Source organism: Petaurus breviceps, unplaced genomic scaffold, assembly GCF_028583685.1.
Source record: "Petaurus breviceps papuanus isolate PSGF00001 unplaced genomic scaffold, PetGlider_PUasm1.0 37, whole genome shotgun sequence".
Taxonomy (NCBI): domain Eukaryota; kingdom Metazoa; phylum Chordata; class Mammalia; order Diprotodontia; family Petauridae; genus Petaurus; species Petaurus breviceps.
The window spans coordinates 52418498-52430155 of NW_027186296.1; the positions used below are offsets into that span (position 1 = coordinate 52418498).

General features: G+C 38.0%; 1 protein-coding gene and 1 long non-coding RNA gene across 5 annotated transcripts in view; one reads left to right on the plus strand and one right to left on the minus strand.

Moving 5' to 3' along the window:
- Positions 1–11658, plus strand: part of IGF1R (insulin like growth factor 1 receptor) — a 394663-nt gene that overhangs the window by 251287 nt on the left and 131718 nt on the right. The gene's annotated exons all lie outside the window — the stretch shown is intronic.
- LOC138169219 (uncharacterized) overlaps positions 10955–11658 on the minus strand; it is a 2715-nt gene continuing 2011 nt past the window's right edge. Inside the window, exon 3 of the long non-coding RNA XR_011170288.1 lies at positions 10955–11217. This is a non-coding gene — a long non-coding RNA (uncharacterized lncRNA). The remainder of the gene's footprint in view (positions 11218–11658) is intronic.

Genomic DNA, 11658 nt, shown 5'->3' on the forward strand with positions numbered 1-11658 from the left:
TATTATTATATATTATATCATATAGTCTATAAGTGTTATTGCTGTTGTTATTATTAATCATTAAGAGGTTATCAAGTTCAACTATATCATTTTATAGATGAGAAAACTGAGATCTATTACAATTAAGTGATTTGCCCAGAGTCCCAAAGCTAAAATGAAAATTTTTTGTCCTGAAATTCCAAGCCTTCTACAACGTAGCTCCTACATAACTTACCACTTTTATTTCATATTATTTGCCTTTACCATGTATTCTGTATTCAAGGTAGTTGTCTGATTGCATCCTTTGATTTTCTACATTTGTGCAGCCCATCTTTGTTCCAGTAATGCATTTCCTCATCATTTCTGTTAGTTGAAATACTTCTCATTCTTCAAGGTACAGCTCAAGTGCCAACATCTCCGTAAAGCTTTCTCTGATCCTCCTCTAAAAGTAACATCTCCTTCTTGATATTTTTTAATTGAACTTTAAATAGAATTCTTGTTTTCCCTTATCAAATTCTACCATGTGTTATACTTGTCTTAATATTATATCTTCCTTCCACCAATAAGATTATAAGCCACTTGAAGGCAGGGACTTTGTCATTTTTCAACTTTATATCCCTTATAAAGAGCACAGTTCCCAGCTCCTTAATAAGCCCTCTATTAGCAAGTAGAGGTTTTGAGACTTGACTTTGCTTACTGGGAAGGATGAGCATCATAGTTCGATGACTAACATTTGCTCTTCCCTCTTTTCTCTTTTTGTGATTGAATGATAAGCTGACTATGTGAATGGTCACTTCCTCTGCTACCCTTTCTCACTACCTTTCCCCATCCATCTCAGTCCTATATCTCCATGAAACCCATCTTGCTTTGTCCTTCCCTTCCACTGGGCACACATCAATGTGTTCTATTATGTTGTTCTTACGGTCTCATTCTCCTTCTTTTCCTAGGGGGTTCAGTACCTGCTTCCTCTTGACCATTATATCATAGAGAGAAAAATGAAAGGGTCTTTTTTTTTATTAATTGGTTTGTTTCCTTTTAGTTTACAGGATTCAATTCCACAATTCCTTGAGTTTCACATTTTGTCCCCCTTTCCACCCCCCCCCCCATGGCGGCTTATAGTCAAGTATAGGATCTGTAAATACTTTCACATTATACATTAGTCAAGTTATAAGGACAGATTGTACCAGCTGGAATGAAAAATGGTAAAGAGGACATAAAACCAAATAAGAGAAGGAAAAAGATCAGGTATTTTGCTTCCACCTAGATATAAACTCAGTTCTTTCTAGTTCTTTCTCTGGATGCACATATTTCTCTCCATCATGAGTCTTTTGGGATTGACTTATATCACTGCATTGTTGAGAAGAGTCCAGTCTATCAAAGATGGTCATCACACATACATTGTGTTTGTAATTGTGTACAAATTCCTCCTGGTTGTACTCTTCTCACTCAGCATCAGTTCTTTTAAGCCTCTCCAGGTAAATATGAAGACCGTCTGTTCCTCGTTTCTTATAGCACAATAGTATTCCATAACATGCGTATACCACAACTTGTTCAGCCATTCCCCAATTGATGGGCACCCCCTTAATTTCCAATCCTTTGCTACCACAAAAAGAGCTGCTATAAACGTTTTTGTACATATGGGTCTTTCTCTCATTTCTATGATCTCTTTAGTATATGACCCTAGGAGTGGTATTGCTGGATCAAAGGGTATGAAAGTATTTATAGCCCTTTGGGCATAATTCCAGATTGCTCTCCAGAAAGGCTGGATCAGTTCACAACTCCACCAGCAATGCATTAGTGTTCCAATTTGCCCACATCCTCTCCAGCATTTGTCATTTTCCTGTTTTGTTATCTTAGCCAATCTGACTGGTGAGATGTGGTACCTCAGAGTTGTTTTGATTTGCATTTCTCTAATCAATAGTGAATTAGAGCATTTCTTCATGTGCTTATAGATAGCTTTAATTTCTTTCTCTGAAAACTGCCTGTTCATATCCTTTGACCATTTATCAACTGGGTGATGACTTGTATTCTTATAAATTTGACTCAATTCTCTGTATATTTTAGAAATGAGTCCTTTATCAGAGACAAAGGTTGTAAAGATTCTTTCCCAATTTCTGAAAGGGACTTTTGAGGTCATCTCATCCAAACCCCTCATTTTACTGGTGAAGAAACTGAGGCCCAGAGAGGCTGAGTAACTAGTAGTAGATAGGTGTTGATGCTCCTTCACACACTCTGGCCACCTAGTTCATCAGTCTCTTGACTCTTAGGATCCCCAGCTTTACTTCTCAGCCTCATCTAGGGATGGTATGTGCTTGATCATATCAGTATCTTTACATGTTGTATTTCCATGACCCTCCGTGCTGATACTCTTCCCAAACAAGACTCTAGCCTAAACAGCTCTCCTTCTGTTTCACTTCCCTTAAAGCCATCTTCTGTGCTCCTCACAACCTCCATTCTCTTACTCCCTTCGACTCTCCCAGTCTGATCTTCACTTTTTTTTTTTTTTTTTTTTTTTTTAGCAATCGGGGTTAAGTAACTTGCTCAAGGTTACACGGCCAGTTATTTCTGGGTGTGGTGCTGAGTGTCTGAGCCCGGGATTCGATCTCCAGGTCATCCCAACACTGGAGACGGCGTTCTTACTCGCTGAGCCACCTGGCTGCCCCTGATCTTCACTTTCTTACCTTCAGAATATCAACCTTATATTAACCAATTCAGCGCTGTGTACATCTCTTAAACTCAAATTCCTCGATCTCTTCTCCTTGCCTTGCAAAAAATCCACCTTGGGTTAACTGTACCACCTGTTTCTTCAACTCCTACTCCCATGCTGTTAAGTTCTGTTGGAGAAAGTTGCACAACACAACTGTGCCACCTAGGATCATTTTAAATTTATCTAATTGCAACTGGACCCTCACTTTTGCCTGACAATCATTTTATCCTTGTCTGGATTGAGTCTCATATAGGTTGCTCAGTTGCCTGTTCCAAACTTTCTCTTCTCCATCTATACCAACTCTGTCCTGCCTTCTCTTTAGTAAAGGAGTTACCTTGCATATTAGCCAGACAGTAGAGGCTTTGTAAGCTCCCGGTTCTCTCCCAGTTCTGTACTTCAAAACCCCTTCATGTAATCCCATTTTCTCTTTTAGTCTCAGATACAGAGAGATCCCATCTGCTTGCCAGTCAGCCCCTTTCTTATTTCTCTGATCCATCGTTCCCTCTATTCTTTTCCTGGAGTTTGATTTGGCTACATAAGAACATGTTCAGATTTCCCCTGTCCTTGAGCCTTCATTTGACTTGACCATTTCATGAAGCTCTGATCTTACATTTTTCTTCCCTTTTACATTCAAGTTCCTCAGAAAATCTGTCTACATTTATTGGTTTTGTTTTTTCACCTCCCACTCTTTCTCATCCCCTTATAATCTGATTTCCTACTCAACCACTCAAAGGTCAGAGCTCTCTCCCAGGTTAACAAAAATTACTTATTTGCTAAATCCATTGACCTTTTCTCAACTTTAATCCTTGACCTCTTTGCTACATTTGACATTGTTGACCACTACTTTTTCCTCTTTTTCCTCTACTCTCGCCAGGCCCTTGTGACACTTCTCCTCTGGTTATCTTCTTATCTGTCTGACTATTCCTTCTCATTTTCTTTGTGGGATCACCATCCATTTCCTACCCCTTAAACATTAGTGTACCTTACAGGTTCCATGTTGGTCTTTCTTATCTTCCCTCTAGGTCTACTTCTTGGTATTCATTTCCACTTCCTGGTGGATTATCATTTCTATTCAGATGATTTATATCTATGTATCAAGTGCTTTTTTCCTTAGCACCAAGCATTACCAACTGTCTACTGGATAACTCTACCTTGACAAATCAGGAATCTCAGACTCAACATGTTCAAAACAGAACCCATTATCATCCCTCTTAAACTTAGCCCTCTGCTCAAATTTTCTGTTTCTATTGAGAGGGCTACCATCCTTCTGGTTACCCAAGTTCACAACTTGGAGTCATTTTTAGCTCTTCTTTCATTACCATTCACTTGTTAGGTCTTGTTGATTACTTTCTCCACACCATCTTTATTCATCTTTTCACTCTTCTTCCATCTCACCTGGATTATTATAATAACCTCCAATTGGTTTCCTTGCTTTTGGTCTCTCTTCTCACCAGTATCTTCTCCATTTGGCTGTCAAAATAAGCTTTCTTCATTCTAGATCTGTCATTGTGCTGCTCAAGAACGTAAAGTGTCTTTCTGTTGTCTCTAGGATGAAATACATTCTCCTCTGCTTGACATTTTAGTCTTTCAAAATAAGAGACACTAACTCTCAGTTGAACTGGCTTACTCCTTCATCCTTGGTCATATCTACCTGCATTTTTCACAGGCTTCCCTCCATGCCAGAAATGTTCTCTGCCCTCCCCTCTCCCTCTGGGAATCTAGAGTCCTTCAAGGGCTACTTCCTCTCTGAAGTCTTTCATAATTCTCCTTCCCCTTATTCTTTCCCACAACCCATATACTTTGCATTTATTTATTTGTTTGTTTGTTTGTTTTTGCGTGCTACATTGGGTCAGAAGAATTTAAGCTCCTTGAAGGCAGACTATTTTTTGCTTTTATTTTTGTTTTTGTTACTCCAACACCTAAAACAAGGGTGGGGGACTTCAGCCTCCAGGCCACCTGTGGTCCTCTAGCTTCTCAGGTGTAATTCTTTGACATTCAAAGGCTGCAGGTTCACCACCCAAGTCCTAAAACAATGCCTTGCATAGAGTAATTTTTTTCTTTAATGAAATGCTTTTTTAAAAGCCTACAGATGGGATGGCTAGGTGGCACAGTGAATAGAGCACTGGCCCCGGAGTCAGGAGGACCTGAGTTCAAATGTGACCTCAGACACTTAACACTTACTAGCCATGTGACCTTGGGCAAATCACTTAACCTCAATTGCCCTGCCTTTCCCCCCTCCCAAAAGCAAAAAAAAAAAAAAAAGGCTACAGAGTCAGTGTCTAGGTTTATTGTTTGCTGTAGTCAAATTCTTTGGAGAGCTTTTAAAGGAATAGATTTAATTTTTTAATGACTAGTTGTAACATGGTAACTATAACAACAGTAATATAACTAACATTTACATATTAATTTGGGACAAGTAGGTGGTACAGTGGAGAGAGCACTAGGCCTAGAATCCACTCAAACTCAGCCCCAAGACATAGCTGGGTAACCCTGGGCAAGCCACTCAACCCTGTCTTTCCCCGCCCACCTAGCAAAATGAGCTGGAGAAGGAAATGGCAAACCATTCTAGCATCCACACCAAGAAAACCCCAAAAGAGGTCACAAAGAGTTGGACACAACTCAAAAAAACAACTAAACAACAACAAAAACATATTGATTTAAGTTTGCAAAAGAACTTCATAGGTTTCTACTTTGATATTCACAACTACCTTGGGATTCTGAAGCTAACAGAAGTCAAGTGACTCATCGAAGGTCACAAAACAGAGTCTGAGGCAGAGAACTTGAACTCAGGTCTTCCTGAGTCCAAGGCCACCATAAAGATTCTTTACTTTAGGGTAGAAACAATTTGCACCAGAAACAAAATGATGCTTTTTTTCCCTCTTTTCTTTCTTTTCTTTTTAAGTAGGGTGTCACCTACTGAGCAAGTTGGGTGAAGTGGAGGGAATAATACCCATTGCTTGCAATATCTGGGTATGTTGCTTTTCGTTGTTCTCCTGCCTTAGTCCTGAATTCCCTTTTGGGTATTCCCAAAATCATTTAGCTTCCCTGACCCAGATTAAGAGTAGATTTCCCTTTGTTCAGTGTTTCAGTCCTGTCTGAATTCTGGTGACTCCACCTGGGGTTTTCCGCCAGCTAAGACACTGGAGCAGCCTACTACCTCCCTTTCCAGCTTACCCCACAGATGAAGAAACCAAGGCAAACAGGCCAACTGATCTGCCCAGGATCACATTAGTAAGTGTCTGAGGCCAAATCCAAACCCAGACTCTGAGTGGATGGAGTGTTCTCCATCTACTGCAACACCCAACTGACTTGAGGTTAGATTAAAAATCTGTATTTGTTTGCAGACCTCAGGATGTTTTTTTCTTTGTGTCCCTTTCTTTTTCTTTTTTGAATTTATTTAATATTTTATTTTTCTCCAGTTACATGTAAAAAGAATTTTTTACATTAAAAAATTTTTGAATTCTAAATTGTCTCCCTTCCTTGCCCTCCTCCCTCTCTGAGAAGGCAAGTGATTTAATATAGGTTATACATGTATAGTCTTGCAATACATTTCCATATTAGTCATGTTATGAAAGAAAACAGGCCAAAAAAAGCCTCAAAGAAAAATAAAGTTTAAAAAAAAGTATGCTTCAGCCTGTATTCAGACACCATCAGTTCTTTCTTTGAGGATGGATAGCATTTTTCATCATAAGTCCTTCATAGTTGTCTTGGATCATCGTATTGCTGGGAATAGCTAAGTCATTCACAGCTGGTCATTTTACAATATTGCTGTTACTTTGTACACAGTACATTTCACTTTGCATCAGCTCTTGTAAGTCTTTCCAGGTTTTTCTGCTCATTATTTCTCATAGCACAATAATATTCCATCATAATCACATGCCATAATTTGTTCAGCCACTTCCCAGTTGATTCTTCCAATTTCTGCCACCAGAAAAGAGCTGCTACAAATATTTTTGTACATATAGGGCCTTTTTGCTTTTTATCTCTTTTGGCATATACACATAGTAGTGTTATTGTTAGGTCCAAGGGTATGCATGGTTTTATTTCTCTTTGAGTCTTGTATTTGAAAGTCAAATTTTCTATTCAGTTCTGATCTTTTCATCAAGAATGTTTGAAAGTTCTCCATTTCATTAAATGTCCATTCCCCACCTCCACCCCCCACACTGAAAGAGTATACTCAGTTTTGCTGGATAGGTGATTCTTGATTATCATCCTGGCTTCTTTGCCCTCTAGAATATCATATTCCAAACCTGCTCATTCTTTAATGAGGGTACTAAAGCTACTCAATTTTGTATTATCCTAACTGTGGCTCCATGATACTTGAATTGTTTCTTTCTGGATGCTTGCAACAACATTCCAAGGAGTTTTCATTTGGGGATCTCTTTCAGGAGGTGATTGGTAGATTTTTTTCAATTTCTATTTATCTCTCTGGGTCTAACATATCAGAGCATTTTTCCTTGATAATATTTTGAAATATGAGATCTAGGCTCCCCCCCCCCACCTTTTTTTGGATCATAGCTTTTAGGTTGTCCAGTAATTTTTAAATTATCTCTCCTTGGACTTATTTTCCAGGTCAGTTGTTTTTCCAGTGAAGTGTTTCACATGGTCTTCTATTTTTTCTTTTTTTTACGTTTGTATTATTGTTTCTTGATTTCTCATAAAGTCCTTAACTTCCATTTGCTCAATTCTAACTTTTAAGGAATTATTTACTTCACTGAGTTTTTGCACCTCGTTTTCCATTTGGCCAATTCTACTTTTTAAGGAGTTTTTTTTCTTTAGTGAATTTTTGTGTTCCTTTTCTCATTTGTTCAATTCTGCTTTTCAAGGCAATCTTTTCATCTTTGACTTTATGTAGTTCTTTTTACCATTTGGCCTAATCTATTTTTCAAGGTTATTATTTTCTTCAGTATTTTTGTGTGTCTCCTTTACCAAGCAAAGCTATTGATTCATTTTTTGTGATTTTGGATCACTGTTCATTTCTTTTCCCAATTTTTCCTCTACCTCTCTGACTTGATTTTTAAAATCCATTTAGAGCTCTTCCATAGCCTCAGACCAATTCCTATTTTTCTTGGAGGCTTTGGATGTAGGAGCTTTGATTTTGTTATCTTTTTCTGAGTGTGTTTTGATCTTCCTTGTCACCATAGTAACTTTCTGTGGTTATAATTTTTTTTCTGTTCTTTGCTCATTTCCCAGCCTAATTCTTTACTTTTAACTCTTTGTTAAAGTAAGGCTCTGCTTCCAGGATGGAGGGTGCATTGTCCCAAGCTTCAGGAGTTTTGTGCAGCTGTTTTCAGAGATAATTCTAGAGACCTGTGAATTTTCAGTTCTTCAAAGGTGGTATGATCTAAGGAGAGGTTTATTTACTACTCTCTTGACTGGTGCTCTGGTCTGTGAGTAGGCACAGACATTCTTTCCTGCCCTGGAACTGTGAGGAGGGGTCTCCTCTTTACCCCCTATTGTGGTCACAAGCTCTGGTGTACTAGTGCTCCCTCTTACCTTGGGACTGCCACCAAGGCCTATGACCCAGATTCGAGTATAGACAAAGCAACAGAGTCCTGCCTCGGTGCTAGCAAAGAGACCCCTTTATCTCCTTCTGATCAGTTGTTCAGTCCCCTTATGGTCTGTGGTGGAAACAGCTGCTCCTACTGCCCACTCAGTGGCTCCCAAGGCCTGCTCCTGGTTTGTTGGGGCTGGGTCTGTGCTGATGCAGCCTACACTGTACTGGGTTCTACTCTCTCCCAGGTGCAACAGACCTTTCCTGCTGAGCCAAGTTGTCTTTGGCTGGAAAATTATTTCACCACATCTTTTTGTGGGTTCTGCCACTCCAGGAATTGTTTTATGACATTATTTAAAGGTGTTCAGAGGGGTTTGGGGAAGAGAGCAGGCAAGTCATTGTATTTTTCCCACCATCTTGGCCCAGAGTAGTTCTTTAATAAATACAGAGTTGGAAATTTGTTTTCTGGACAGATGAGTTTTTCCAAACTATTTCGTTCCTAACAATCAGATTTTTAGAATAAGAAGTGACATTTCAAAATAAGAAGATTCCATTATCATGTTTAACAGATAAGGAAACTGAGACATAAAGAGATGAATTGAATTCAAATTAATATCGCTGGTTAGTGTTAAAGCCCATGTTAAGTGGTACAACAAAATATATCTGGAGTGTCAAGTGAGATGAAGTCTGAGTCAAAGTATGGGGTAGAGTCACATAAATGAAATTTCTCTCATATATCAGGGTTAGCAACATGACCAAGAATCGGAGTTGTAAATATAGATTATTTGTGGGTACCTTTTTTAATCCTTAGAGGACTTCTGGCACATTCAATTTTAAAATGATTGAATGTACTATAAAGGCACACTCAAACCAGTTAGTTTTTCCCAGCTAATGAATTTGTTGGCATAACAAAGTACAACCTGTGTCAGTTATAGTTTTTGAAAGAGGAGTAAACATTCCAGTTGCTTTCCTTTAACTAATGGAATTTTCTGTGATGTTTAAGCAAAATCATAAATTCATTCTAATCCCACCTAAGCTTTGTGGGAAAAGTGTTTAAGGTTTCAGACGCTGTTTTCTCATTTTTAACCAGTTTTCCATTTTACCTGCTTCTCGATATTATCTTTTATAAGCCTGTTTTAGGGATTCCATCTTTTTCAAGAGAAAGGAAAAAGTTTTTTGTACCTTGCAACAGCTGTTATATTGGGAAATGAGGTTGTTGCTACATAAAATGATATTCTGCTTTTAGTCAAACACACTTTTATCCTATTTGCACACTGTGGTAGAAGACAGGTTTTTCTGAATGGGGGAAAGGGGAATAGCTTACTTGAAAGAACAAAACAGTCTTTAAGGTTTTTGAGCTAAGTGTCCATATAAAACTTAGTATTTCACCATCTCCTAGGAGGTTTCCATTAGAGTCACCAAAGAAAGAGTTGGCCAGTTGGATACCCATTTGCAAGCTATTTAACCACTCAGTGACCCAAGCAAATTTTCAAAACTATCATTTGTAGAAGAGTTGCTAATATTCATGAGAGGAAGAGCTCCCATACACGGAGTCATGGAGTTCCCAACAGTGATGAAATCACAAATCCAGCTATGAGGGTGTTATTTGGAGATTTCTCTGTGTCTCTGTCTCTGCCTTTGTCTCTCTCCATATAAATGTGTGTCTATGTCTATGTCTATACATATGTTTTACAGATACATATATGTTATAGAAATATGTATTGCCATGCATAGGATGAAAGAAACTTCTTCCAAGATTAGATTTGTTGCTTAGGAGTGGCTATTTTTGTGAGATTTTAGTTAATTCTTCTCACAGGTCAAAATTTGATATGAATTTAAATTTTTATTTCATATGTACATAATTAATAAGTTACAGTTGCTTGCTTAATATGCCCTTGCTAATTAGTTAATTGTTTATTTCTCAATGGTAGATGTTTGGCTATATTTCAGATTCCAAAGGTATTGGCAGCATAGTAAAAAATTTGTTTCTTTTGCCTCTTGGCTTCTCAGAATTAAAATATATATATATATATATTCTTACTGTTTATCTTCTAAGATCTCTCCTTTATCTAGCTTAGCCTGGAATGCACATCATAACTAAAATATTTCATCTTATAGGCACTTAATATTGATTGATTGATAGAAAAAAAAAACACTGAACTCAATGTAAAAAAAAAAAAAAAGCCCAACCACTGATTTGGGATTTGGGGTCTGCCATTTAGTTTTATGACTCCGGGCAATTTTATTTACTCCTCTGATCCTCTTTGATCTGTAAAATGGGAAGTTTTTTCTTCTTTAAACACTTGAACTCTCTCCTAGGATTGCTGTAAGAATCAAATAAAACAATATCTATAAAGTGTTTTTTAGTCGTTAAGCACTAAATACAAATATCAGTCATCATGCCATAAACATGATGCTGAAAAGCTGCCCAAAAATAGCCACCTGAGTTAAAGTGGGAATGATGAAGTTTTAGATGTTGTTTGAATAAACTGTGCTTGGTCTCTTCAAGTACAGTCTTTGCTTGCCTACCCCTTAGTCAGGGACAGGGCCTCTTTTGAAAGCAGGCTTTCAGGCTCATGAAGCTACATTGTGTAAACATCTTAAGCAATAATTTATCCTTCAGAAGGCAGCCAAATGAACAGTTCCAACCTGGTTAGCTTTCCCTTAAAGCTCAAAGCAGCATGTTTTATCTTTAAAAATAGATAAACATAGTGATAAGGTCCTGTAACAGTAGTGAAGTCAAAAGCAATAATGGATCGTGATCGGAAACAAAATTGATGAGGGATTACTATTTAATTCCTTCCCATGAATAAACTGCACAAAGCAAGTAAATTGCAAGTTAGCTGTGTTTCTTGCCTGTTGAGATAAGAAAAATTGCTTCACCCCAAGCTGATGAAGCATTTAGTTTGTTTTTATATATGCTTTTGAGCTAAATGACCTTGCAATGAGATCACATTTCCAGAAATAAGAGGTGAGAAGGTCTATCAGAGCATCTGATTCATCCTGGTACTGTTGATAGTATGATGTGTGAGCAGAACTAAAAAAACAAAACAAAACAAAACACACAGCAGAAATGGAGTTTTTAAAAGGGAGCTAAGACAAATAGAGTATCCTCTTCCCAACCCCTTCTGCAGCTTCCCCCAAAACCTGTAGTTTTCTTTTTTCCCCTTAAACAGAAGAATAAAATTAGGCAAGTATCAAAAGGAACAAAAACAAAATCTCAGCAATATTTTAAAGAGCATATGTGATTTTCAGTTAAAATGCTGACGGTTGTTGCTCAAAGTTCTTGCTAGTGGTCTTAAATCACAGCCACTGAGGTCTGCAGCGCTATGAACCTTTCCTATTTTCTTCTGCGCTGTGTGAATGTGAGAGAGAGTGTGTGTGTGTGTGTGAGAGAGAGAGAGAGAGAGAGAGAGAGAGACAGACAGACAGACAGACAGACAGACAGACAGACAGACAGACAGACAGACAGACAGAC